General features: G+C 36.6%; 10 non-coding genes across 10 annotated transcripts; all 10 read right to left on the bottom strand.

The window, feature by feature from the left end:
- Positions 1-325: 325 nt before the first annotated feature.
- LOC127979865 (5S ribosomal RNA) lies at positions 326-444 on the bottom strand. Its single transcript, XR_008158960.1, has one exon. It is a non-coding gene; the product is annotated as a 5S ribosomal RNA (ribosomal RNA).
- Positions 445-945: 501 nt separating this feature from the next.
- Positions 946-1,064, bottom strand: LOC127979774 (5S ribosomal RNA). Its single transcript, XR_008158873.1, has one exon. It is a non-coding gene; the product is annotated as a 5S ribosomal RNA (ribosomal RNA).
- Positions 1,065-14,874: 13,810 nt separating this feature from the next.
- Positions 14,875-14,993, bottom strand: LOC127979830 (5S ribosomal RNA). Its single transcript, XR_008158927.1, has one exon. It is a non-coding gene; the product is annotated as a 5S ribosomal RNA (ribosomal RNA).
- Positions 14,994-15,905: 912 nt separating this feature from the next.
- Positions 15,906-16,024, bottom strand: LOC127979782 (5S ribosomal RNA). Its single transcript, XR_008158879.1, has one exon. It is a non-coding gene; the product is annotated as a 5S ribosomal RNA (ribosomal RNA).
- A 768-nt stretch (positions 16,025-16,792) lies between these two features.
- Positions 16,793-16,911, bottom strand: LOC127979781 (5S ribosomal RNA). Its single transcript, XR_008158878.1, has one exon. It is a non-coding gene; the product is annotated as a 5S ribosomal RNA (ribosomal RNA).
- Positions 16,912-17,415: 504 nt separating this feature from the next.
- Positions 17,416-17,534, bottom strand: LOC127979864 (5S ribosomal RNA). Its single transcript, XR_008158959.1, has one exon. It is a non-coding gene; the product is annotated as a 5S ribosomal RNA (ribosomal RNA).
- Positions 17,535-24,788: 7,254 nt separating this feature from the next.
- Positions 24,789-24,907, bottom strand: LOC127981115 (5S ribosomal RNA). The gene has a single exon (XR_008160095.1). It is a non-coding gene; the product is annotated as a 5S ribosomal RNA (ribosomal RNA).
- Positions 24,908-25,817: 910 nt separating this feature from the next.
- LOC127981357 (5S ribosomal RNA) lies at positions 25,818-25,936 on the bottom strand. Its single transcript, XR_008160323.1, has one exon. It is a non-coding gene; the product is annotated as a 5S ribosomal RNA (ribosomal RNA).
- A 626-nt stretch (positions 25,937-26,562) lies between these two features.
- On the bottom strand, positions 26,563-26,681 carry LOC127979858 (5S ribosomal RNA). The gene has a single exon (XR_008158953.1). It is a non-coding gene; the product is annotated as a 5S ribosomal RNA (ribosomal RNA).
- A 474-nt stretch (positions 26,682-27,155) lies between these two features.
- Positions 27,156-27,274, bottom strand: LOC127979868 (5S ribosomal RNA). Its single transcript, XR_008158963.1, has one exon. It is a non-coding gene; the product is annotated as a 5S ribosomal RNA (ribosomal RNA).
- Positions 27,275-27,500: the final 226 nt, after the last annotated feature.

The raw sequence follows: 27,500 nt of genomic DNA, 5'->3' as shown, positions 1-27,500 counted from the left end.
TTTTTTTTTTTTTTTTTTTTTTTGCAAGATTAGTATATAATTCGTGAAAAATATCCAAAAAGTTTAAAGCACCTGGTATTCCCAGGCAGTCTCCCATCCATGTACCAACAAGGCCCAAACCTGCTAATATTCAGAGATCGGCCATTGACTCTTTTTTTTTGCAAGATTATTATATAATTCATGAAAAATATCCACAAAGTTTAAAGCACCTGGTATTCCCAGGCAGTCTCCCATGCATGTACTAACCAGGCCAAAACCTGCTAATATTCAGAGATCGGCCATGTTTTGGCAAAATTGTTCAATACTAAGTGAAAATTTTCCAAAAAGCTTACAGCACCTGGTATTTCAAGGCGGTCTCCCATCCAAGTACTAACCAGGCCCAAACCTGCTTAGCTTCCGAGATAAGACGAGATCGGGCATGTCCAGGTTGGTATGGCCGTAAGTGAAGTCTGCTGCGAAGAGAGGGCTATTTAAAGTTCAGCCAATCTACTCGCAAGTACATTATATAAGTAGGAAAGAAAACCCAAAAGCTTAAAGCGCCTGGTATTCCTAGGCGGTCTCTCATCCAAGTACTAACCAGACCTAAACCTGCTAATATTCAGAGATCGGCCATTGACTCTTTTTTTTTTTGCAAGATTATTATATAATTCATGAAAAATATCCACAAAGTTTAAAGCACCTGGTATTCCCAGGCAATCTCCCATCCATGTACTAACCAGGCCCAAACCTGCTAATATTCAGAGATCGGCCATTGACTCTATGTTTTGGCAAAATTGTTCTATACCAAGTGAAAATTTTCCAAAAAGCTTACAGCACCTAGTATTTCAAGACGGTCTCCCATCCAAGTACTAACCAGACCTAAACCTGCTAATATGCAGAGATCTGGCATTGACTCTTTTTTTTTTTTTGCAAGATTATTATATAATTCGTGAAAAATATCCAAAAAGTTTAAAGCACCTGGTATTCCCAGGCGGTCTCCCATCCAAGTACTAACCAGGCCCAAACCTGCTTAGCTTCCGAGATCAAACGAGATCGGGCATAGCCAGGTTGGTATGGCCGTAAGCGAAGACTGCTCCGAAGAGAGGGCTATTTAAAGTTCAGCCAATCTACTAGCCAGTACATTATATAAGTAGGAAAGAAAACCCAAAACCTTAAAAAGCCTGCTATTCCTAGGCGGTCTCTCATCCAAGTACTAACCAGACCTAAACCTGCTAAGAATCAGAGATTGGGCATTGACTTTTTTTTTTTTTTTTTGCAAGATTAGTATATAATTCGTGAAAAATATCCAAAAAGTTTAAAGCACCTGGTATTCCCAGGCAGTCTCCCATCCATGTACCAACAAGGCCCAAACCTGCTAATATTCAGAGATCGGCCATTGACTCTTTTTTTTTTGCAAGATTATTATATAATTCATGAAAAATATCCACAAAGTTTAAAGCACCTGGTATTCCCAGGCAGTCTCCCATCCATGTACTAACCAGGCCCAAACCTGCTAATATTCAGAGATCGGCCATGTTTTGGCAAAATTGTTCAATACTAAGTGAAAATTTTCCAAAAAGCTTACAGCACCTGGTATTTCAAGGCGGTCTCCCATCCAAGTACTAACCAGGCCCAAACCTGCTTAGCTTCCGAGATCAAACGAGATCGGGCATAGCCTTTTTTTTTTTATTTTTTTATTTTTTTTTTTATTAAAGAAATTGTTCAATTCAAACATACATATCAAATATTAACATACAAAGGTACATAATATGCTTTCTTTAACATAGACAATCCTAAAGTTTTGGGCTGTCAGACATCTTACAAATTATAACTAAAAAACACTCATTACATTGTTTAATCTTTTAAAAATGACAATTCCATCCCCAGGTCATTTAAAACCTTTAAGACCTCCTGAGTAAAAACATAATTAAAAAGATTCATTGTTCCCTCCAACTTAAAGTAATAAAACAGACATTCAACATATTTCTCAACTTTTCTCCTAAACATTCCCCACACATCAATTAAAACATTTTCTTTTTTCACCACTACTCTTCTTTCCCATACCGCACTTTTCATCAACATCACAAGTAAATTAATGATCTTCTTGTTTTTACAATTTTCATTAATTCCCAACATGAACACCTTTTCCCACTCAAATTTCCCAATTTCAACTCCTCTCAAAATTAAAATCATGTTTTTACATCTCTCATTAAAAACTTTCAGCTCATCACAATATAAAAACAAGTGTAAAAACCCTTCATCTGCATCTTGGCATACTTTACATGTGGCACTTTCCTCCATCCCAATTTTGTTTAAAATCACATCTGTGAATACTGCTTTGTTCCTGATAAAATACTCCATATTCTCCAGTTTCGTCTGTACAATTTTACCACTCATGTTCCTCCATATATTCTCTTCTTTTACATCATTGAACAACCGTATCCAGTATTCGTTTACAACAGGTTTCTTAAAAACAGTATCTCTAAAAACACAATAAAACATTTTCACAGTACATTCATTAAAAGCACACAGTTTTTCCCCTAGCCTCACATACACATCTTTCCCAGGTTTCTCTTCTTCCATGTTGTCAATTCTGTTTATCCACTCTTGAGGTATTGCATTCTTAATTACATCATACTTGTTTGTTATCTCTCGTCTGCTATAATCCTCCTTTGCCTCCTCCATCACATCCACAATGTATTGCACTGGTAAAAACCCCTCTTTGAATTCATATAAATCATCTCTGACTTTCGTGATTCCCACATCCCACCACTTCTTAAAAAAACCTCCTTCCCTTGACTTAAAATGCCGTAGTTTAAGAATAAAGGCTGATTTAAAATGTTCTCTCTGCCTTGTGGCTTAAAATGCACATTCGTTAAAAATTTGCCCCATGCCCCCATCAGTTCTTTATAAAAATCTGGCAGCCCCTCCGTCATCCATTTTTTAACTTTCATCCATAAAATGTTGTCCCCCAAATTAAAATTACTACACTTACTTAAAAAATGCCCCATTGTTCTCTTCCATGCCACTTCGTTTTCTTCATCCAAGTACTTTTTTATTATTTTCACTCTCAAGCTGTTCTTTCTTTGCTCCACATCCATTAACCCCAGTCCTCCCTTCTTCACTGCTCCTATTAAAGTGTTGTGTGCTATTCTTGGTGGCTTCCCTTCCCATAAAAAATCTAAAAAACATTTTTTTCAGCCTTTTTTCTACCCACAACGGCATAGATGACACATATAAAATATACCACAATTTCGAAACCATTAAAACATTAAGAACTAAAACCTTCCCTTTCAAAGTTAATGTTCTCATTCTCCAAAAATTCAATCTTCTTTCAATCCCTCCTAAAGCTTCTTCCCACATAGTTTCATCTGCTTTCTTTTCATCCCTCCCCATTAAAACACCTAAAATCTTCATTTCTTTAGTTTCCTTAAAGGTAAAATGTTCTGTTAAAACCGGTGCCCCTCCAAATCTCATATACAGCGTTTTGTCCTCATTTACTTTAGCTCCTGATCCCCTACAATACTTTTGTACAATTTGAATTGCATTTTCCACACTCTTCAGATCTTTTAACAATAATGTTGTGTCATCGGCGTACTGAAAAATTTTACTTTCCCCTCCCTCGATGCCTATGCCTTTTATCCCCTCTCCATGTTTTACAGCCAATCCCAAAGGTTCTGCAACTAAAGAATATAAAAGAGCTGACAACGGACATCCTTGTCTTATCGATCTAGTAATTTTAAAACACTGTGTTAAAAACCCATTACATTTAATTTTTGTTATTGCGCCTTTGTATAAAATCCTAATCCATTTCATAAAATTCTCTCCAAAACCAAAACTTTTTAAAACATCAAATAAAAAACCATGCTCCACCCTGTCAAAAGCTTTCTCAAAATCTAAACTGATAATAAACCCATCTTTATTGCTTTCATGTATGTATCTTATCATATCTTTTATACTAATAGTTGTATCTGCTATGTCTCTCCCTTTCACTCCGTACACTTGGTTAGTTTTAATTATACTCGGCATGACTTCTTTCAATCTGTTGGCTAAAATTTTAGATAAAATCTTTAAATCAGTATTCAGCATTGTAATCGGTCTATAGTTCTTTAACTATCTGTCTTCTCTCCTTTTCTCTTGTATATCAATTTCATTAAACCCATTCCCATTCTTTGATTTAATTCTCCTTTCTTAAACACCTCTACATATACTTCTTTTAAAATGCTAGTTAAAAAATCTTTAAAAACTATATAAAATTCACTCCCCAAACCATCTACACCTGGACTTTTCTTTTTGTTTAATTCACTTATTGCTCTTTTAATCTCTTCTTCTCTTATCTCTTCATCACATTCTTTTTTGTCTACTTCTCCTACTGTTGTTTTTATTTGCTTCAGTAACTCCAGTTTCTCTTCTTCCCCCACCCCCTCAGTACTAAACAGGTTCTCATAGTATGCCTTTATTTCTTTTAATATTTCCTCATTAGTTTCCACAACTACACCATTTTTCCCTCTTATTTCTTTAATCATTCCAGCCTTCCCTCTTATTTTTTCTAAATCAAAAAAAAACTTTGTACATTTTTCACCCTCCACAGTATATTTAGCTTTACTTCTTAGTCTTGCGCCTTCATATTTTTCCTCTTCCATTTCTTTCAATATTCCCTCCAATTCTTTTATTTTTTGTATATCTTTCCCATTCTCATTTAATTCTTTTTCCAATTTTTCTCTTATTTCTCTCTCCTTCTTCCTCTTACTTCTCTGTATTAATTTACTGTACTTTATTGTGAATTTTTTAACTAAATATTTAACATTTTCCCACCATATCCTTTTATCTTCGCCGTACATTCCATTTTCCTTTTCTTTTTCAATAATTTCTTTAATACTTAACACATAGTCCTCATTCTTCAAAACCTCTACATTTAATACCCATACCCCCGGCCCTTTCTTCACTGAACTCCAGTCTATTTGCATAAAAATTGGTTTATGGTCACTTAAGCTTGATTCTTCATATTTAATATTACCGATAAATCCTTCAATGTTCCTTGTACATAAAATAAAATCAATCCTAGTCTTACACATAAAATTACCCAATAATTGCCTCCTTGAATATTCTTTCTTTTTTTCGTTTCTTTCTCTCCATACATCAATTATATTATTTTCTTCCATTAATAATTTCAGTTCTTTTCTTCCTTTATCATTTTTAAAAACCATTCCCTCTCCCATTTCTAATTTACTGAAAACAGTATTAAAATCACCCATCATAATAACTTCTTTATGTTTCTTTAAAAATTCTCTTAATACATTAAAATATTCCTTCTTTTCATTCCCTACTGTTGGTGCATGAATATTAACTAAAATAACTTTTTTCTCCTCATACTCCATTTCAACCGCAATACATTTCCCATCCATGTCATTATATATTGTTTTACACGATACACCACTGTTTTCTTTTATTAAAACTGCAACTCCTCTTCCCAGCCTCCCATCACCATTGTTATATAAAATCTCTCCGCTCCAACTTTTCCTTATTTCAGTCATGTACTCTTCCCTCCAGTTAGTTTCTTGTAATAAAATCACATCTTCTCCTTTACACATTTCTTTCACTTTTTCAAATTTTCCCATGTCTGACAGCCCTCTAGCATTAAAAGTCACTATTCTTAACAGCATAAAACATATAGAAACATGCATAAAACCCATAAACTCAGTCCACCTCCTCCAAACCCTTTAGCAACTCATACTTATTTGTACATTCAAAACCATCTTCTTTAAGCACTCTTTTTCTTGCAGTATCTAAATTGGGTATTACCTTCACAGATCTTCTTCTTTTTGATGATTTCCCCTGCGTCTCCTCATTTTCTTGTCCTTGTTCACACTCTTTTGTAGCATCATTAATTTCTACTGCGTCCATCTCCTTTTGCACACTGTCCGTCACATCCATCGGTGTACATAAAATTCCCTCCTGTTGTGCATCACTCAATACTTTATTCCTTTCATCATCCAGTTCCATAGTATCCAAAGCATTTTGCAAGCTGTCAGTCAAATCCATCTGTGACCAAATTCCCCCATCCTGTTGTGTTTGTATAATCGGTTCGGTACACTCTTTCTGTTGTTCTATATCCTTATTTAATTCCAGTCCTTCACCTCGTACTGTTTCTCCATCAACTCGCTGTTCGTTGTCTCTTTCATGCACCTGCCCGCCCACCTGCTGCTCCTCCTCCTCCTCCTCACCCTGCATCCAACACTCACACTTATTTAAAACCAAATTGCAATCCGGGCACGTCACAGCTTTGCAATTTCTCGCGAAATGGCCTCTCTCCTCGCATTTATGGCACGTGAACTCCGGGCAGTCCTTCACCACATGGTCTGGGCTCATGCACAGCCGACAAGTCTTAACCTGATGACTGTGCATCACCCGAAAATATTGTGGTCCCTCTGCTGTTTCTATTTTTGTGCTGTAAGGGAGGGAGGCCACCTCCTTCGGGAACCGTGCCTTTACGTATCTCGTCCCATCCTCAATGCTGGTGCCCGGATAAACACGCCGCTTTATTTTTGAAATTGGGGAAACCCCCCCAAACCTCCAGTTTATTTAAAATCTCTTCATCAGCAAGGTAGACGGGCAGATGCATGAAAGAGACAACATAGTCTCTGTTTTGAAGTTTTTTTATCTCACAGTTCACTCCATTTATTACCAATCCCTCAGTCAGTTTATCACAAGTTTCTTCTTTTTCCATTGTCAGCTCGTATTCTTTTCCTTGTCTTGGCCTTAATGCCAAGATTTCCCCATATCCACATTTCTCCGTCACCGCTTTAATAATATCCACAGCCTTCACCTCACTAACATTTTCCACATTCACAATCACTGATGCCTCCTTTAAGTATTTCCTTTTACCAAGTAGATCTCTTAAATCTTGATTTTTACCGTGTCCTGCTCGTTGTCGATTCTCCAGTCCAGTGTTGTTTGCCATGCGTCTCTCTCCAGCCAGTCCAGTGTGGTTTGCCATGCGTCTCTCTCCAGCCAGTCCAGTGTGGTTTGCCATGCGTCTCTCTCCAGCCAGTCCAGTGTCGTTTGCCATGCGTCTCTCTCCAGCCAGTCCAGTGTCGTTTGCCATGCGTGTCTCTCCAGCCATTCCAGTGTCGTTTGCCAATAATCCGTCCATTGTACAAAACACAAACAAAAAATTAACCACCCTCCAGCCAGCAAGATGCCGCTGTTAGGTGGTTTAAAACTGAAAAACCACACAAAAAATAAACTAAAGTCCAAAAACAACTCTCAAAACAAACACTAACAGAATAAACAAAATGGAGGAGAGCCTTCCTCTCCAAACTGCAGCCAACACTTCCTGTAGCTCTCTAGCGCCCTCAGGTTGGTATGGCCGTAAGCGAAGACTGCTGCGAAGAGAGGGCTATTTAAAGTTCAGCCAATCTACTCGCAAGTACATTATATAAGTAGGAAAGAAAACCCAAAAGCTTAAAGCGCCTGGTATTCCTAGGCGGTCTCCCATCCAAGTACTAACCAGACCTAAACCTGCTAATATGCAGAGATCTGGCATTGACTCTTTTTTTTTTTTTTGCAAGATTATTATATAATTCGTGAAGAATATCCAAAAAGTTTAAAGCACCTGGTATTCCCAGGCAGTCTCCCATCCATGTACTAACAAGGCCCAAACCTGCTAATATTCAGAGATCGGCCATTGACTCTTTTTTTTTTGCAAGATTATTATATAATTCATGAAAAATATCCACAAAGTTTAAAGCACCTGGTATTCCCAGGCAATCTCCCATCCATGTACTAACCAGGCCCAAACCTGCTAATATTCAGAGATCGGCCATTGACTCTATGTTTTGGCAAAATTGTTCTATACTAAGTGAAAATTTTCCAAAATGCTTACAGCACCTGGTATTTCAAGGCGGTCTCCCATCCAAGTACTAACCAGACCTAAACCTGCTAATATGCAGAGATCTGGCATTGACTCTTTTTTTTTTTGCAAGATTATTATATAATTCGTGAAAAATATCCAAAAAGTTTAAAGCACCTGGTATTCCCAGGCAGTCTCCCATCCATGTACTAACAAGGCCCAAACCTGCTAATATTCAGAGATCGGCCATTGACTCTTTTTTTTTTTTGCAAGATTATTATATAATTCATGAAAAATATCCACAAAGTTTAAAGCACCTGGTATTCCCAGGCAGTCTCCCATCCATGTACTAACCAGGCCCAAACCTGCTAATATTCAGAGATCGGCCATTGACTCTATGTTTTTGCAAAATTGTTCTATACTAAGTGAAAATTTTCCAAAAAGCTTACAGCACCTGGTATTTCAAGGCGGTCTCCCATCCAAGTACTAACCAGACCTAAACCTGCTAATATGCAGAGATCTGGCATTGACTCTTTTTTTTTTTGCAAGATTATTATATAATTCGTGAAAAATATCCAAAAAGTTTAAAGCACCTGGTATTCCCATGCAGTCTCCCATCCATGTACTAACAAGGCCCAAACCTGCTAATATGCAGAGATCGGCCAATTACTCTATGTTTTGGCAAAATTGTTCTATACTAAGTGAAAAATGTCCAAAAAGCTTACAGCACCTGGTATTCCCAGGCGGTCTCCCATCCAAGTACTAACCAGGCCCAAACCTGCTTAGCTTCCGAGATCAAACGAGATCGGGCATTTTTTTTTTTTTTTTTTTTTTTTTTTTTTTTTTTATTAAAAATATTTCAGTACAAAAAGAAAAAATACATAAAATATTTCACATTTAAAACATTCTTGTTATAGAAACCTCTCTTCTACAAAATAAATGCAAACATCTCAATTAAGGTTACATTAAAGTTTCTAAGCAAACATAATCATTTTCACCTAAAAAAAAAAAAAAAAAAAAAAAAAAACAACTACAAATTTATTTCCAGTCCATTCTGTGTTTTCAAAACATAAGGATTGTTATTTAGAATTAGTTTATCAAATACATAAATTGTACCTTCTGCTTTAAAATAACTTTCTAGTGTTCGTATATAATCTTCCAGTTTTTTCTTAAAATAAATCCATAATCCCAGTTTTTTGTTTTTGTCTCTTGCTATATTTCTCCTACACCATATTGCATATCTAGCTACAATTAAAAACAAATTTATAACATTTTGATTATCAGATTTCTCATTCATTCCAAATAAAAATATACAATTCCAACTCTCTTCATCTTCTATTACATCCATTTTTTCTCCTAACAAACTCTTAATCACATTTTTAATTTTGTCTCTGAAAAAGATCAGTTCTTTACATGATAAAAACATGTGCACAATTCCTTCAGTTTTTTCACAACAGACTTTACACAATGCATCCCCAGTCATTCCACATTTATACAACTTCTCTTCAGAAAAGATTATATTATGCCTTATATAAAAATCCAGGTTCTCCATTTTAACATCAATATGCCATTTTCTCAAATTTCTCCACAGAACTTCTTCCTCAAGGTTTATAAAAACATTTTTCCAAAATGTATTCCCAGCTGGTTCCTTAAAAACACTATTTCTAAACAAAACATAAAAAGTCCTAAGATGACTCACATGAAAAGGCTCCTTTTCTCCTTTTGCTTTTAAGAAAACCTTCATTTTATCATCTTCACTGTCTTGTCCTTGTTTTTCTATGTTTACTAACCATTCCTTTGGAATTGCCTCCTTTATTTTATCATATTGCTTTTTTAAAACATTCTTATTAACATGATTTTCAGTATTTTTCACTTCATCATAAATTGCTTGCAAAGGTAAAAAACCTTCCCTCACTTCATACAAAACATCCCTTATTGTTTTAAATCCAGCATTAATCCAATGTTTAAAAAATAATTCTTTTCCTCTATATACAACATTCTCATTCAGAAACAAAGGCTGTGTTAAAAACTCCAATCTCCTAATAGGTTTAATACATACATTTGGTAAAAATTCTGCCCATGCTTCTAAAACTTCTTTATAAAACTCCGGAATTCCTGTTATCAATTTAGGTTTTAATTTCATCCACAGAATATCAGGTCCTATTTTCATATGTCCGCATTTATTTAAAAACATTCTCATAAGTATTTTCCATTCAGCTTTATTCTCTTCATTTAAAAAAGTTTTCACAGTTTTAACTCTAAAGCTCTTTTTTTTTAATTCTGGATCTTGCAGCCCTAACCCACCTTCTTCTATGGCCCCTATTAGTGTATTATAAGAAATCCTTGATGGCTTAGAGCCCCAGAGGAAATTTAAAACATCTTTTTTTAATCTTTTACTAATTCCCATAGGCATGGGTATCACACCCAAAACATACCACATTTTTGCCATCATTAATGCATTTATAACCAAAACCTTCCCTCTTAAAGTTAATTCCCTTTGTTTCCAATAATTTAACACTCTTTCCATTTCACCCACCACTTCATCCCACATCAAATCTCTCACCATTTTCTCATTTTTCCCAATCCTCACACCCAAAATCTTCAAGCTCTCTTCTTCTTTAAATGGATACATTTTTTGAATTTTTTCAATTTTTCCTATACTCATAATAACAGTTTTTTGTTGATTTATCTTAGCTCCAGAACCTTTACAGTATTTTTCTATTATGTCCATTGCTTTAACTACACTAGCCACATCTTGCACTATTATAGTCGTATCATCTGCATATTGATATACTTTCTGCAACTCTCTATTTTCTTCTGTGTCTATTCCTCTAATTTCTTTCTCTTCCGTTATTGCCAACCCTAATGCCTCTGCCACTAAACTGTACAGCAAAGCTGATAATGGACAACCTTGTCTAATAGATCTAGTTAAATCAAAGGTCTCTGTTAAAAAACCATTGCACTTTACTTGACTTTTAGAATCTTTATATAAAATCTTCAACCACTTAATAAAATTTTCACCAAAACCAAACTGTTGTAAAATTCTAAACAAATACTCATGTTCAACACGGTCAAAGGCCTTTTCTAAATCAAGACTTATTACATATCCACTTTTTTTTTCAGAGATCATGTAACTTACAACATCTCTTATACTACTAATAGTATCTGTAATATCTCTTCCTGGTATTGCATATGCCTGGTTTGTCTGTATTATATTTGGTAAAATTTTCTTCAATCTGTTAGCTAAAATCTTTGATAATATTTTAAAATCTGTATTTAACATAGTTATTGGTCTATAATTTTTAAGATCTGCAATGTCCCCTTTTCTTTTATAAATTAATTTTACTAATCCTATCCCCATAAAATAACTGGTTTCTTCCTTTTTAAAAATTTCGTCATACACATCTTTTAAAATTGGTGTCATTACATTTCTAAAAACCTTATAAAATTCACTTGGAAGACCATCTTTTCCTGGACTTTTACCATTATTTAGCTGCATTATTGCTTCATCTATATCTTCTTTTCCAATTCCCCTTTCACATAATTTTTTATCACCATTATCTATCTTTATTTTGATTTTCCCTACCAGAAATTCAATTTCTTCTCTACCCACTCCTTCCCTTTTAAACAAATTTTCATAATAATCTTTTATTTCTTTTAAAACTTCTTCTTTTTCTTTTACCTTTCCTCCTCCTTTTCCTATTAATTCTTTAATCATTCCTGCTCTCTGTTTTTTTCCATATTAAAAAAGAACCTTGTACATTTTTCACCTTCCACTAAGTATTTTGCTTTACTTCTTATCATTGCTCCTTTATATTTTTTGTCTTCTATATCCTTTATTTTTTCCTCCAACATTACGGTTTTCTGTAAATTGACAACCTCCTTACTTAGCTCATCTCTTAATTCTATTCTTATTTCTTTTTCTTTTCTTTTTTTAATTTTCTGTATTATTTTACTATGTTCTCTTGCACATTTTCCAATGTCATATTTTAAATTATCCCACCAAATTCTCTTTTCATCCTTATACATCTGATTTCCTTTTTCCTTCTTTATTAATACCTCTATTTGTTCCTTAAAATTCTCATCTTTTAAAATCTCAGTGTTTAACATCCATATTCCCGGCCCTCTTTTAAAATTATTCATATCAACTTGTATACATACAACTTTATGATCACTTAACATTGTTTCCTTGTAATATATAGTATCTATTATCTTCAACATTTCCCTTTTACTTATCAAGAAATCTATTCTACTTCTGCATATAAAATTCTTCAACGCCTGTTGCCTTGAGAATTCTCGTATCCCCTCGTTTCTTTCTCTCCAAACGTCCACAAAGTTATTTTCTTCCATTAGACTTTTTAATTCCTTCCTTCCACTATCAGATTTAAAAACCATCCCATCTGCAATATCCATCTTGCTAAACGTAGTGTTAAAATCCCCCATAATTAAAATATTCTCCCATTTCACAATAATATCTTTTAGGTTCTTAAAAAATAACACCTTTTCTTTTTCTACCACAGGAGCATGAATATTACACAGAACTATATCTGTCTCCCCCTCCATCATTTTCACTATCAAACACTTTCCTTGCATATCATCATAAACCACTTGTGCTTTTTCACACACGCCCTTTTTAATTAAAAATGCTACTCCCCTACCTAGCCTCCCATCACCATTACTATAAAATATATCACCTTTCCATTTTTTTTTTAAACTTTCCATTACTTCATCCCTCCAATTTGTTTCTTGAACCACTAAAACATTTGATCTACTACACAAAAGTTTCAACTTTTCAAATTTCCCTTTTTCTAGTAACCCTCTTACATTAAGTGTTGCAATTTTCAAGAACATAATACATAGCAAAGTACATATTATTCTGAACATTCATCAACTTTTCCCAGCTGCATTAATACCTCAAAACTATTTTCACCATAGTCTCTTTTTTTAAATACTTTCTCTTTCAGTTCTTTTTTTTTAATTATATGTCTGTTTTGTACATTCTCTAAATTTGGTTTTACCTTTAGTTGTCTTCTTCTTGTTATTGTAACCTTTTCCCAGTCATTTTTGTTGTCTTCTTTTCTCCCTAGCGTTGCTGTCTCTATCATTTGCATTTCCTGCCTTTCCTTTTCCTCCTCTCTTGTTTGTTTCAAGATTTCCGTTTGTATTCCATGTCCTTCTTCCTCTTGCTCTTTTTCCATTTCACAGTACTTCTGTTCCTCCTCTGCATCTTCTCCTTTTTGATTCTCATCTTCTTCCTCAGTCTGTTCTGTTTGTTCATCCTCCTTTGCTTCGTCCACATCCTGTGATTTCTCCATTTCATCCACTTGCTCATAGTCTTTATCCGTTTCAGCATCCTCCTCTATCCAGCATTCACATTTCACCAGTACTTTACGACACTCCGGGCATCTTACAGCATCACATTCCCTCGAAAAATGTCCCTTTTCTCCACAATCTCGACAGGAAAAGTCTGGACAGTCCTTCAAAATGTGTCCCGGTTTCATACACAATCTACAGATCTTCATTTGACGATCATGTATGATCCTAAAATATTGCACTCCCTCTGCAGTATCAAATCTCGTGCTGTAAGGCAGTGATAACACCTCCTTAGGGAATTTCACACGGACATATCTTGTTCCATCTGTAATTGTAGTGTCTGGATAGTACCTTCTTCTTATTGCAGATGTAACTTTAACTCCCCATGTTCGCAATTTTGCCATTATTTCTTCATCTGTTATATAAGCTGGTAAGTGCATGAATGAAACAACACACTCTCTTTCTTGAAGATTCCTCACTTCACACACAATTCCTTTTACTGTTAGTCCTTCCTTTAAAACTTCACATGCTTCTTCATCCGTTACGGTTACCTCATACTCATTATTTAATCTTGGTCTTACCGCTAACACTTTACTCAGTCCAACTTTTTCAATCACCGCTTTTATCACTTCCTCCACCCTTCGATCTCTTACTTCTGTAGCATTAACAATCACTGTGGCCTCCTTTGAGTAATGCTTTTGTTGTTCATTATCTTTCATCTCATTCCTTTTTCTTCTCACCTCACTTGTCTCTGTTGATTTCCTTTGCTTTATTCTTTCTCCAGTATCTTTTTGAAGTTCTTTACTGTTGCTTTTTTCCTCAGCCATGTCTTTGCCATTGCCATGTTGTTCCTCCATAATCAAAACTTTAAGAGCTTTAAAGCTCCTTTGGCCCTAAGCAGTAAATTCTGCTCAGGGCCCTAAAAAATAATAAAACAAACCAAGAAAAAAATAAATATTTAACTAAATACAATATAATATAAGACAAACCAAAACAAACATATGGGAGAGCCTTTCTCTCCCTACTGCCACCTCTTACTTCCTGGAATGTACCAACAATCACAGGTGCTCAGGGTGGTATGGCCGTAAGCGAAGACTGCTCCGAAGAGAGGGCTATTTAAAGTTCAGCCAATCTACTGGCCAGTACATTATATAAGTAGGAAAGAAAACCCAAAAGCTTAAAAAGCCTGCTATTCCTAGGCGGTCTCTCATCCAAGTACTAACCAGACCTAAACCTGCTAAGATTCAGAGATTGGGCATTGACTCTTTTTTTTTTTTTTTTGCAAGATTAGTATATAATTCGTGAAAAATATCCAAAAAGTTTAAAGCACCTGGTATTCCCAGGCAGTCTCCCATCCATGTACTAACAAGGCCCAAACCTGCTAATATTCAGAGATCGGCCATTGACTCTTTTTTTTTTGCAAGATTATTATATAATTCATGAAAAATATCCACAAAGTTTAAAGCACCTGGTATTCCCAGGCAATCTCCCATCCATGTACTAACCAGGCCCAAACCTGCTAATATTCAGAGATCGGCCATTGACTCTATGTTTTGGCAAAATTGTTCTATACTAAGTGAAAATTTTCCAAAATGCTTACAGCACCTGGTATTTCAAGGCGGTCTCCCATCCAAGTACTAACCAGACCTAAACCTGCTAATATGCAGAGATCGGGCATTGACTCTTTTTTTTTGCAAGATTATTATATAATTCGTGAAAAATATCCAAAAAGTTTAAAGCACCTGGTATTCCCAGGCGGTCTCCCATCCATGTACTAACCAGGCCCAAACCTGCTTAGCTTCCGAGATCAAACGAGATCGGGCATAGCCAGGTTGGTATGGCCGTAAGCGAAGACTGCTCCGAAGAGAGGGCTATTTAAAGTTCAGCCAATCTACTGGCCAGTACATTATATAATTAGGAAAGAAAACCCAAAAGCTTAAAAAGCCTGCTATTCCTAGGCGGTCTCTCATCCAAGTACTAACCAGACCTAAACCTGCTAAGATTCAGAGATTGGGCATTGACTCTATGTTTTGGCAAAATTGTTCTATACTAAGTGAAAATTTTCCAAAAACCTTACAGCACCTGGTATTTCAAGACGGTCTCCCATCCAAGTACTAACCAGACCTAAACCTGCTAATATGCAGAGATCTGGCATTGACTCTTTTTTTTTTTTTTTTGCAAGATTATTATATAATTCCTGAAGAATATCCAAAAAGTTTAAAGCACCTGGTATTCCCAGGCAGTCTCCCATCCATGTACTAACAAGGCCCAAACCTGCTAATATTCAGAGATCGGCCATTGACTCTTTTTTTTTGCAAGATTATTATATAAGTCATGAAAAATATCCACAAAGTTTAAAGCACCTGGTATTCCCAGGCAATCTCCCATCCATGTACTAACCAGGCCCAAACCTGCTAATATTCAGAGATCGGCCATTGACTCTATGTTTTGGCAAAATTGTTCTATACTAAGTGAAAATTTTCCAAAAAGCTTACAGCACGTGGTATTTCAAGACGGTCTCCCATCCAAGTACTAAGCAGACCTAAACCTGCTAATATGCAGAGATCTGGCATTGACTCTTTTTTTTTTTTTTTTTGCAAGATTATTATATAATTCGTGAAAAATATCCAAAAAGTTTAAAGCACCTGGTATTCCCAGGCAGTCTCCCATCCATGTACTAACCAGGCCCAAACCTGCTAATATTCAGAGATCGGCCATGTTTTGGCAAAATTGTTCTATACTAAGTGAAAATTTTCCAAAAAGCTTACAGCACCTGGTATTTCAAGGCGGTCTCCCATCCAAGTACTAACCAGGCCCAAACCTGCTTAGCTTCCGAGATCAGACGAGATCGGGCATGGCCAGGTTGGTATGGCCGTAAGTGAAGACTGCTGCGAAGAGAGGGCTATTTAAAGTTCAGCCAATCTACTCGCCAGTACATTATATAAGTAGGAAAGAAAACCCAAAAGCTTAAAGCGCCTGGTATTCCTAGGCGGTCTCTCATCCAAGTACTAACCAGACCTAAACTGGCTAATATGCAGAGATCGGGCATTGACTCTTTTTTTTTTGTAAGATTATTATATAATTCGTGAAAAATATCCAAAAAGTTTAAAGCACCTGGTATTCCCAGGCAGTCTCCCATCCATGTACTAACAAGGCCCAAACCTGCTAATATTCAGAGATCGGCCATTGACTCTTTTTTTTTTGCAAGATTATTATATAATTCATGAAAAATATCCACAAAGTTTAAAGCACCTGGTATTCCCAGGCAATCTCCCATCCATGTACTAACCAGGCCCAAACCTGCTAATATTCAGAGATCGGCCATTGACTCTATGTTTTGGCAAAATTGTTCTATACTAAGTGAAAATTTTCCAAAAAGCTTACAGCACGTGGTATTTCAAGACGGTCTCCCATCCATGTACTAAGCAGACCTAAACCTGCTAATATGCAGAGATCTGGCATTGACTCTTTTTTTTTTTTTTTGCAAGATTATTATATAATTCGTGAAAAATATCCAAAAAGTTTAAAGCACCTGGTATTCCCAGGCAGTCTCCCATCCATGTACTAACCAGGCCCAAACCTGCTAATATTCAGAGATCGGCCATGTTTTGGCAAAATTGTTCTATACTAAGTGAAAATTTTCCAAAAAGCTTACAGCACCTGGTATTTCAAGGCGGTCTCCCATCCAAGTACTAACCAGGCCCAAACCTGCTTAGCTTCCGAGATCAGACGAGATCGGGCATGGCCAGGTTGGTATGGCCGTAAGTGAAGACTGCTGCGAAGAGAGGGCTATTTAAAGTTCAGCCAATCTACTCGCCAGTACATTATATAAGTAGGAAAGAAAACCCAAAAGCTTAAAGCGCCTGGTATTCCTAGGCGGTCTCTCATCCAAGTACTAAGCAGACCTAAACCTGCTAAGATTCAGAGATTGGGCATTCATTTTTTTTTTTTTTTTTTTTTTTTTTTTTTGCAAGATTAGTATATAATTCGTGAAAAATATCCAAAAAGTTTAAAGCACCTGGTATTCCCAGGCAGTCTCCCATCCATGTACCAACAAGGCCCAAACCTGCTAATATTCAGAGATCGGCCATTGACTCTTTTTTTTTGCAAGATTATTATATAATTCATGAAAAATATCCACAAAGTTTAAAGCACCTGGTATTCCCAGGCAGTCTCCCATGCATGTACTAACCAGGCCAAAACCTGCTAATATTCAGAGATCGGCCATGTTTTGGCAAAATTGTTCAATACTAAGTGAAAATTTTCCAAAAAGCTTACAGCACCTGGTATTTCAAGGCGGTCTCCCATCCAAGTACTAACCAGGCCCAAACCTGCTTAGCTTCCGAGATAAGACGAGATCGGGCATGTCCAGGTTGGTATGGCCGTAAGTGAAGTCTGCTGCGAAGAGAGGGCTATTTAAAGTTCAGCCAATCTACTCGCAAGTACATTATATAAGTAGGAAAGAAAACCCAAAAGCTTAAAGCGCCTGGTATTCCTAGGCGGTCTCTCATCCAAGTACTAACCAGACCTAAACCTGCTAATATTCAGAGATCGGCCATTGACTCTTTTTTTTTTTGCAAGATTATTATATAATTCATGAAAAATATCCACAAAGTTTAAAGCACCTGGTATTCCCAGGCAATCTCCCATCCATGTACTAACCAGGCCCAAACCTGCTAATATTCAGAGATCGGCCATTGACTCTATGTTTTGGCAAAATTGTTCTATACCAAGTGAAAATTTTCCAAAAAGCTTACAGCACCTAGTATTTCAAGACGGTCTCCCATCCAAGTACTAACCAGACCTAAACCTGCTAATATGCAGAGATCTGGCATTGACTCTTTTTTTTTTTTTGCAAGATTATTATATAATTCGTGAAAAATATCCAAAAAGTTTAAAGCACCTGGTATTCCCAGGCGGTCTCCCATCCAAGTACTAACCAGGCCCAAACCTGCTTAGCTTCCGAGATCAAACGAGATCGGGCATAGCCTTTTTTTTTTTTTTTTTTATTTTTTTTTTTATTAAAGAAATTGTTCAATTCAAACATACATATCAAATATTAACATACAAAGGTACATAATATGCTTTCTTTAACATAGACAATCCTAAAGTTTTGGGCTGTCAGACATCTTACAAATTATAACTAAAAAACACTCATTACATTGTTTAATCTTTTAAAAATGACAATTCCATCCCCAGGTCATTTAAAACCTTTAAGACCTCCTGAGTAAAAACATAATTAAAAAGATTCATTGTTCCCTCCAACTTAAAGTAATAAAACAGACATTCAACATATTTCTCAACTTTTCTCCTAAACATTCCCCACACATCAATTAAAACATTTTCTTTTTTCACCACTACTCTTCTTTCCCATACCGCACTTTTCATCAACATCACAAGTAAATTAATGATCTTCTTGTTTTTACAATTTTCATTAATTCCCAACATGAACACCTTTTCCCACTCAAATTTCCCAATTTCAACTCCTCTCAAAATTAAAATCATGTTTTTACATCTCTCATTAAAAACTTTCAGCTCATCACAATATAAAAACAAGTGTAAAAACCCTTCATCTGCATCTTGGCATACTTTACATGTGGCACTTTCCTCCATCCCAATTTTGTTTAAAATCACATCTGTGAATACTGCTTTGTTCCTGATAAAATACTCCATATTCTCCAGTTTCGTCTGTACAATTTTACCACTCATGTTCCTCCATATATTCTCTTCTTTTACATCATTGAACAACCGTATCCAGTATTCGTTTACAACAGGTTTCTTAAAAACAGTATCTCTAAAAACACAATAAAACATTTTCACAGTACATTCATTAAAAGCACACAGTTTTTCCCCTAGCCTCACATACACATCTTTCCCAGGTTTCTCTTCTTCCATGTTGTCAATTCTGTTTATCCACTCTTGAGGTATTGCATTCTTAATTACATCATACTTGTTTGTTATCTCTCGTCTGCTATAATCCTCCTTTGCCTCCTCCATCACATCCACAATGTATTGCACTGGTAAAAACCCCTCTTTGAATTCATATAAATCATCTCTGACTTTCGTGATTCCCACATCCCACCACTTCTTAAAAAAACCTCCTTCCCTTGACTTAAAATGCCGTAGTTTAAGAATAAAGGCTGATTTAAAATGTTCTCTCTGCCTTGTGGCTTAAAATGCACATTCGTTAAAAATTTGCCCCATGCCCCCATCAGTTCTTTATAAAAATCTGGCAGCCCCTCCGTCATCCATTTTTTAACTTTCATCCATAAAATGTTGTCCCCCAAATTAAAATTACTACACTTACTTAAAAAATGCCCCATTGTTCTCTTCCATGCCACTTCGTTTTCTTCATCCAAGTACTTTTTTATTATTTTCACTCTCAAGCTGTTCTTTCTTTGCTCCACATCCATTAACCCCAGTCCTCCCTTCTTCACTGCTCCTATTAAAGTGTTGTGTGCTATTCTTGGTGGCTTCCCTTCCCATAAAAAATCTAAAAAACATTTTTTTCAGCCTTTTTTCTACCCACAACGGCATAGATGACACATATAAAATATACCACAATTTCGAAACCATTAAAACATTAAGAACTAAAACCTTCCCTTTCAAAGTTAATGTTCTCATTCTCCAAAAATTCAATCTTCTTTCAATCCCTCCTAAAGCTTCTTCCCACATAGTTTCATCTGCTTTCTTTTCATCCCTCCCCATTAAAACACCTAAAATCTTCATTTCTTTAGTTTCCTTAAAGGTAAAATGTTCTGTTAAAACCGGTGCCCCTCCAAATCTCATATACAGCGTTTTGTCCTCATTTACTTTAGCTCCTGATCCCCTACAATACTTTTGTACAATTTGAATTGCATTTTCCACACTCTTCAGATCTTTTAACAATAATGTTGTGTCATCGGCGTACTGAAAAATTTTACTTTCCCCTCCCTCGATGCCTATGCCTTTTATCCCCTCTCCATGTTTTACAGCCAATCCCAAAGGTTCTGCAACTAAAGAATATAAAAGAGCTGACAACGGACATCCTTGTCTTATCGATCTAGTAATTTTAAAACACTGTGTTAAAAACCCATTACATTTAATTTTTGTTATTGCGCCTTTGTATAAAATCCTAATCCATTTCATAAAATTCTCTCCAAAACCAAAACTTTTTAAAACATCAAATAAAAAACCATGCTCCACCCTGTCAAAAGCTTTCTCAAAATCTAAACTGATAATAAACCCATCTTTATTGCTTTCATGTATGTATCTTATCATATCTTTTATACTAATAGTTGTATCTGCTATGTCTCTCCCTTTCACTCCGTACACTTGGTTAGTTTTAATTATACTCGGCATGACTTCTTTCAATCTGTTGGCTAAAATTTTAGATAAAATCTTTAAATCAGTATTCAGCATTGTAATCGGTCTATAGTTCTTTAACTATCTGTCTTCTCTCCTTTTCTCTTGTATATCAATTTCATTAAACCCATTCCCATTCTTTGATTTAATTCTCCTTTCTTAAACACCTCTACATATACTTCTTTTAAAATGCTAGTTAAAAAATCTTTAAAAACTATATAAAATTCACTCCCCAAACCATCTACACCTGGACTTTTCTTTTTGTTTAATTCACTTATTGCTCTTTTAATCTCTTCTTCTCTTATCTCTTCATCACATTCTTTTTTGTCTACTTCTCCTACTGTTGTTTTTATTTGCTTCAGTAACTCCAGTTTCTCTTCTTCCCCCACCCCCTCAGTACTAAACAGGTTCTCATAGTATGCCTTTATTTCTTTTAATATTTCCTCATTAGTTTCCACAACTACACCATTTTTCCCTCTTATTTCTTTAATCATTCCAGCCTTCCCTCTTATTTTTTCTAAATCAAAAAAAAACTTTGTACATTTTTCACCCTCCACAGTATATTTAGCTTTACTTCTTAGTCTTGCGCCTTCATATTTTTCCTCTTCCATTTCTTTCAATATTCCCTCCAATTCTTTTATTTTTTGTATATCTTTCCCATTCTCATTTAATTCTTTTTCCAATTTTTCTCTTATTTCTCTCTCCTTCTTCCTCTTACTTCTCTGTATTAATTTACTGTACTTTATTGTGAATTTTTTAACTAAATATTTAACATTTTCCCACCATATCCTTTTATCTTCGCCGTACATTCCATTTTCCTTTTCTTTTTCAATAATTTCTTTAATACTTAACACATAATCCTCATTCTTCAAAACCTCTACATTTAATACCCATACCCCCGGCCCTTTCTTCACTGAACTCCAGTCTATTTGCATAAAAATTGGTTTATGGTCACTTAAGCTTGATTCTTCATATTTAATATTACCGATAAATCCTTCAATGTTCCTTGTACATAAAATAAAATCAATCCTAGTCTTACACATAAAATTACCCAATAATTGCCTCCTTGAATATTCTTTCTTTTTTTCGTTTCTTTCTCTCCATACATCAATTATATTATTTTCTTCCATTAATAATTTCAGTTCTTTTCTTCCTTTATCATTTTTAAAAACCATTCCCTCTCCCATTTCTAATTTACTGAAAACAGTATTAAAATCACCCATCATAATAACTTCTTTATGTTTCTTTAAAAATTCTCTTAATACATTAAAATATTCCTTCTTTTCATTCCCTACTGTTGGTGCATGAATATTAACTAAAATAACTTTTTTCTCCTCATACTCCATTTCAACCGCAATACATTTCCCATCCATGTCATTATATATTGTTTTACACGATACACCACTGTTTTCTTTTATTAAAACTGCAACTCCTCTTCCCAGCCTCCCATCACCATTGTTATATAAAATCTCTCCGCTCCAACTTTTCCTTATTTCAGTCATGTACTCTTCCCTCCAGTTAGTTTCTTGTAATAAAATCACATCTTCTCCTTTACACATTTCTTTCACTTTTTCAAATTTTCCCATGTCTGACAGCCCTCTAGCATTAAAAGTCACTATTCTTAACAGCATAAAACATATAGAAACATGCATAAAACCCATAAACTCAGTCCACCTCCTCCAAACCCTTTAGCAACTCATACTTATTTGTACATTCAAAACCATCTTCTTTAAGCACTCTTTTTCTTGCAGTATCTAAATTGGGTATTACCTTCACAGATCTTCTTCTTTTTGATGATTTCCCCTGCGTCTCCTCATTTTCTTGTCCTTGTTCACACTCTTTTGTAGCATCATTAATTTCTACTGCGTCCATCTCCTTTTGCACACTGTCCGTCACATCCATCGGTGTACATAAAATTCCCTCCTGTTGTGCATCACTCAATACTTTATTCCTTTCATCATCCAGTTCCATAGTATCCAAAGCATTTTGCAAGCTGTCAGTCAAATCCATCTGTGACCAAATTCCCCCATCCTGTTGTGTTTGTATAATCGGTTCGGTACACTCTTTCTGTTGTTCTATATCCTTATTTAATTCCAGTCCTTCACCTCGTACTGTTTCTCCATCAACTCGCTGTTCGTTGTCTCTTTCATGCACCTGCCCGCCCACCTGCTGCTCCTCCTCCTCCTCCTCACCCTGCATCCAACACTCACACTTATTTAAAACCAAATTGCAATCCGGGCACGTCACAGCATTGCAATTTCTCGCGAAATGGCCTCTCTCCTCGCATTTATGGCACGTGAACTCCGGGCAGTCCTTCACCACATGGTCTGGGCTCATGCACAGCCGACAAGTCTTAACCTGATGACTGTGCATCACCCGAAAATATTGTGGTCCCTCTGCTGTTTCTATTTTTGTGCTGTAAGGGAGGGAGGCCACCTCCTTCGGGAACCGTGCCTTTACGTATCTCGTCCCATCCTCAATGCTGGTGCCCGGATAAACACGCCGCTTTATTTTTGAAATTGGGGAAACCCCCCCAAACCTCCAGTTTATTTAAAATCTCTTCATCAGCAAGGTAGACGGGCAGATGCATGAAAGAGACAACATAGTCTCTGTTTTGAAGTTTTTTTATCTCACAGTTCACTCCATTTATTACCAATCCCTCAGTCAGTTTATCACAAGTTTCTTCTTTTTCCATTGTCAGCTCGTATTCTTTTCCTTGTCTTGGCCTTAATGCCAAGATTTCCCCATATCCACATTTCTCCGTCACCGCTTTAATAATATCCACAGCCTTCACCTCACTAACATTTTCCACATTCACAATCACTGTTGCCTCCTTTAAGTATTTCCTTTTACCAAGTAGATCTCTTAAATCTTGATTTTTACCGTGTCCTGCTCGTTGTCGATTCTCCAGTCCAGTGTTGTTTGCCATGCGTCTCTCTCCAGCCAGTCCAGTGTGGTTTGCCATGCGTCTCTCTCCAGCCAGTCCAGTGTGGTTTGCCATGCGTCTCTCTCCAGCCAGTCCAGTGTCGTTTGCCATGCGTCTCTCTCCAGCCAGTCCAGTGTCGTTTGCCATGCGTCTCTCTCCAGCCAGTCCAGTGTCGTTTGCCATGCGTGTCTCTCCAGCCATTCCAGTGTCGTTTGCCAATAATCCGTCCATTGTACAAAACACAAACAAAAAATTAACCACCCTCCAGCCAGCAAGATGCCGCTGTTAGGTGGTTTAAAACTGAAAAACCACACAAAAAATAAACTAAAGTCCAAAAACAACTCTCAAAACAAACACTAACAGAATAAACAAAATGGAGGAGAGCCTTCCTCTCCAAACTGCAGCCAACACTTCCTGTAGCTCTCTAGCGCCCTCAGGTTGGTATGGCCGTAAGCGAAGACTGCTGCGAAGAGAGGGCTATTTAAAGTTCAGCCAATCTACTCGCAAGTACATTATATAAGTAGGAAAGAAAACCCAAAAGCTTAAAGCGCCTGGTATTCCTAGGCGGTCTCCCATCCAAGTACTAACCAGACCTAAACCTGCTAATATGCAGAGATCTGGCATTGACTCTTTTTTTTTTTTTTTGCAAGATTATTATATAATTCGTGAAGAATATCCAAAAAGTTTAAAGCACCTGGTATTCCCAGGCAGTCTCCCATCCATGTACTAACAAGGCCCAAACCTGCTAATATTCAGAGATCGGCCATTGACTCTTTTTTTTTTGCAAGATTATTATATAATTCATGAAAAATATCCACAAAGTTTAAAGCACCTGGTATTCCCAGGCAATCTCCCATCCATGTACTAACCAGGCCCAAACCTGCTAATATTCAGAGATCGGCCATTGACTCTATGTTTTGGCAAAATTGTTCTATACTAAGTGAAAATTTTCCAAAATGCTTACAGCACCTGGTATTTCAAGGCGGTCTCCCATCCAAGTACTAACCAGACCTAAACCTGCTAATATGCAGAGATCTGGCATTGACTCTTTTTTTTTTTTGCAAGATTATTATATAATTCGTGAAAAATATCCAAAAAGTTTAAAGCACCTGGTATTCCCAGGCAGTCTCCCATCCATGTACTAACAAGGCCCAAACCTGCTAATATTCAGAGATCGGCCATTGACTCTTTTTTTTTTTTGCAAGATTATTATATAATTCATGAAAAATATCCACAAAGTTTAAAGCACCTGGTATTCCCATGCAGTCTCCCATCCATGTACTAACAAGGCCCAAACCTGCTAATATGCAGAGATCGGCCAATTACTCTATGTTTTGGCAAAATTGTTCTATACTAAGTGAAAAATTTCCAAAAAGCTTACAGCACCTGGTATTCCCAGGCGGTCTCCCATCCAAGTACTAACCAGGCCCAAACCTGCTTAGCTTCCGAGATCAAACGAGATCGGGCATAGCCAGGTTGGTATGGCCGTAAGCGAAGACTGCTCCGAAGAGAGGGCTATTTAAAGTTCAGCCAATCTACTGGCCAGTACATTATATAAGTAGGAAAGAAAACCCAAAAGCTTAAAAAGCCTGCTATTCCTAGGCGGTCTCTCATCCAAGTACTAACCAGACCTAAACCTGCTAAGATTCAGAGATTGGGCATTGACTCTTTTTTTTTTTTTTTTTGCAAGATTAGTATATAATTCGTGAAAAATATCCAAAAAGTTTAAAGCACCTGGTATTCCCAGGCAGTCTCCCATCCATGTACTAACAAGGCCCAAACCTGCTAATATTCAGAGATCGGCCATTGACTCTTTTTTTTTTGCAAGATTATTATATAATTCATGAAAAATATCCACAAAGTTTAAAGCACCTGGTATTCCCAGGCAATCTCCCATCCATGTACTAACCAGGCCCAAACCTGCTAATATTCAGAGATCGGCCATTGACTCTATGTTTTGGCAAAATTGTTCTATACTAAGTGAAAATTTTCCAAAATGCTTACAGCACCTGGTATTTCAAGGCGGTCTCCCATCCAAGTACTAACCAGGCCCAAACCTGCTAATATTCAGAGATCGGCCATTGACTCTATGTTTTGGCAAAATTGTTCTATACTAAGTGAAAATTTTCCAAAAAGCTTACAGCACCTAGTATTTCAAGACGGTCTCCCATCCAAGTACTAACCAGACCTAAACCTGCTAATATGCAGAGATCTGGCATTGACTCTTTTTTTTTTTTTGCAAGATTATTATATAATTCGTGAAAAATATCCAAAAAGTTTAAAGCACCTGGTATTCCCAGGCAGTCTCCCATCCATGTACTAACAAGGCCCAAACCTGCTAATATTCAGAGATCGGCCATGTTTTTGCAAAATTGTTCTATACTAAGTGAAAAATTTCCAAAAAGCTTACAGCACCTGTTATTCCCAGGCGGTCTCCCATCCAAGTACTAACCAGGCCCAAACCTGCTTAGCTTCCGAGATCAGACGAGATCGGGCATGACCAGGTTGGTATGGCCATAAGTGAAGACTCCTGCGAAGAGAGGGCTATTTAAAGTTCAGCCAATCTACTCGCCAGTACATTATATAAGTAGGAAAGAAAACCCAAAAGCTTAAAAAGCCTGCTATTCCTAGGCGGTCTCTCATCCAAGTACTAACTAGACCTAAACCTGCTAAGATTCAGAGATCGGCCATTGACTCTTTTTTTTTTGCAAGATTATTATATAATTCATGAAAAATATCCACAAAGTTTAAAGCACCTGGTATTCCCAGGCAGTCTCCCATCCATGTACTAACCAGGCCCAAACCTGCTAATATTCAGAGATCGGCCATTGACTCTATGTTTTGGCAAAATTGTTCTATACTAAGTGAAAATTTTCCAAAAAGCTTACAGCACCTGGTATTTCAAGACGGTCTCCCATCCAAGTACTAACCAGACCTAAACCTGCTAATATGCAGAGATCTGTTATTGACTCCTTTTTTTTTTTGCAAGATTATTATATAATTCGTGAAAAATATCCAAAAAGTTTAAAGCACCTGGTATTCCCAGGCAGTCTCCCATCCATGTACTAACAAGGCCCAAACCTGCTAATATTCAGAGATCGGCCATGTTTTGGCAAAATTGTTCTATACTAAGTGAAAATTTTCCAAAAGCTTACAGCACCTGGTATTTAAAGGCGGTCTCCCATCCAAGTACTAACCAGGCCCAAACCTGCTTAGCTTCCGAGATCAGACGAGATCAGGCATGGCCAGGTTGGTATGGCCGTAAGTGAAGACTGCTGCGAAGAGAGGGCTATTTAAAGTTCAGCCAATCTACTCGCCAGTACATTGAAAACCCAAAAGCTTAAAGCGCCTGGTATTCCTAGGCGGTCTCTCATCCAAGTACTAACCAGACCTAAACCTGCTAATATGCAGAGATCGGGCATTGACTCTTTTTTTTTGCAAGATTATTATATAATTCGTGAAAAATATCCAAAAAGTTTAAAGCACCTGGTATTCCCAGGCAGTCTCCCATCCATGTACTAACAAGGCCCAAACCTGATAATATTCAGAGATCGGCCATTGACTCCTTTTTTTTTTGCAAGATTATTATATAATTCGTGAAAAATATCCAAAAAGTTTAAAGCACCTGGTATTCCCAGGCAGTCTCCCATCCATGTACTAACAAGGCCCAAACCTGCTAATATTCAGAGATCGGCCATGTTTTGGCAAAATTGTTCTATACTAAGTGAAAATTTTCCAAAAAGCTTACAGCAACTGGTATTTCAAGGCGGTCTCCCATCCAAGTACTAACCAGGCCCAAACCTGCTTAGCTTCCGAGATCAGACGAGATCGGGCATGGCCAGGTTGGTATGGCCGTAAGTGAAGACTGCTGCGAAGAGAGGGCTATTTAAAGTTCAGCCAATCTACTCGCCAGGACATTATATAAGTAGGAAAGAAAACCCAAAAGCTTAAAGCGCCTGGTATTCCTAGGCGGTCTCTCATCCAAGTACTAACCAGACCTAAACCTGCTAATATGCAGAGATCGGGCATTGACTCTTTTTTTTTTTTGCAAGATTATTATATAATTCGTGAAAAATATCCAAAAAG

Source organism: Carassius gibelio, chromosome B19 (genome assembly GCF_023724105.1).
Source record: "Carassius gibelio isolate Cgi1373 ecotype wild population from Czech Republic chromosome B19, carGib1.2-hapl.c, whole genome shotgun sequence".
Lineage (NCBI taxonomy): Eukaryota > Metazoa > Chordata > Actinopteri > Cypriniformes > Cyprinidae > Carassius > Carassius gibelio.
This window is presented reverse-complemented; position numbering and strand designations above follow the sequence as displayed.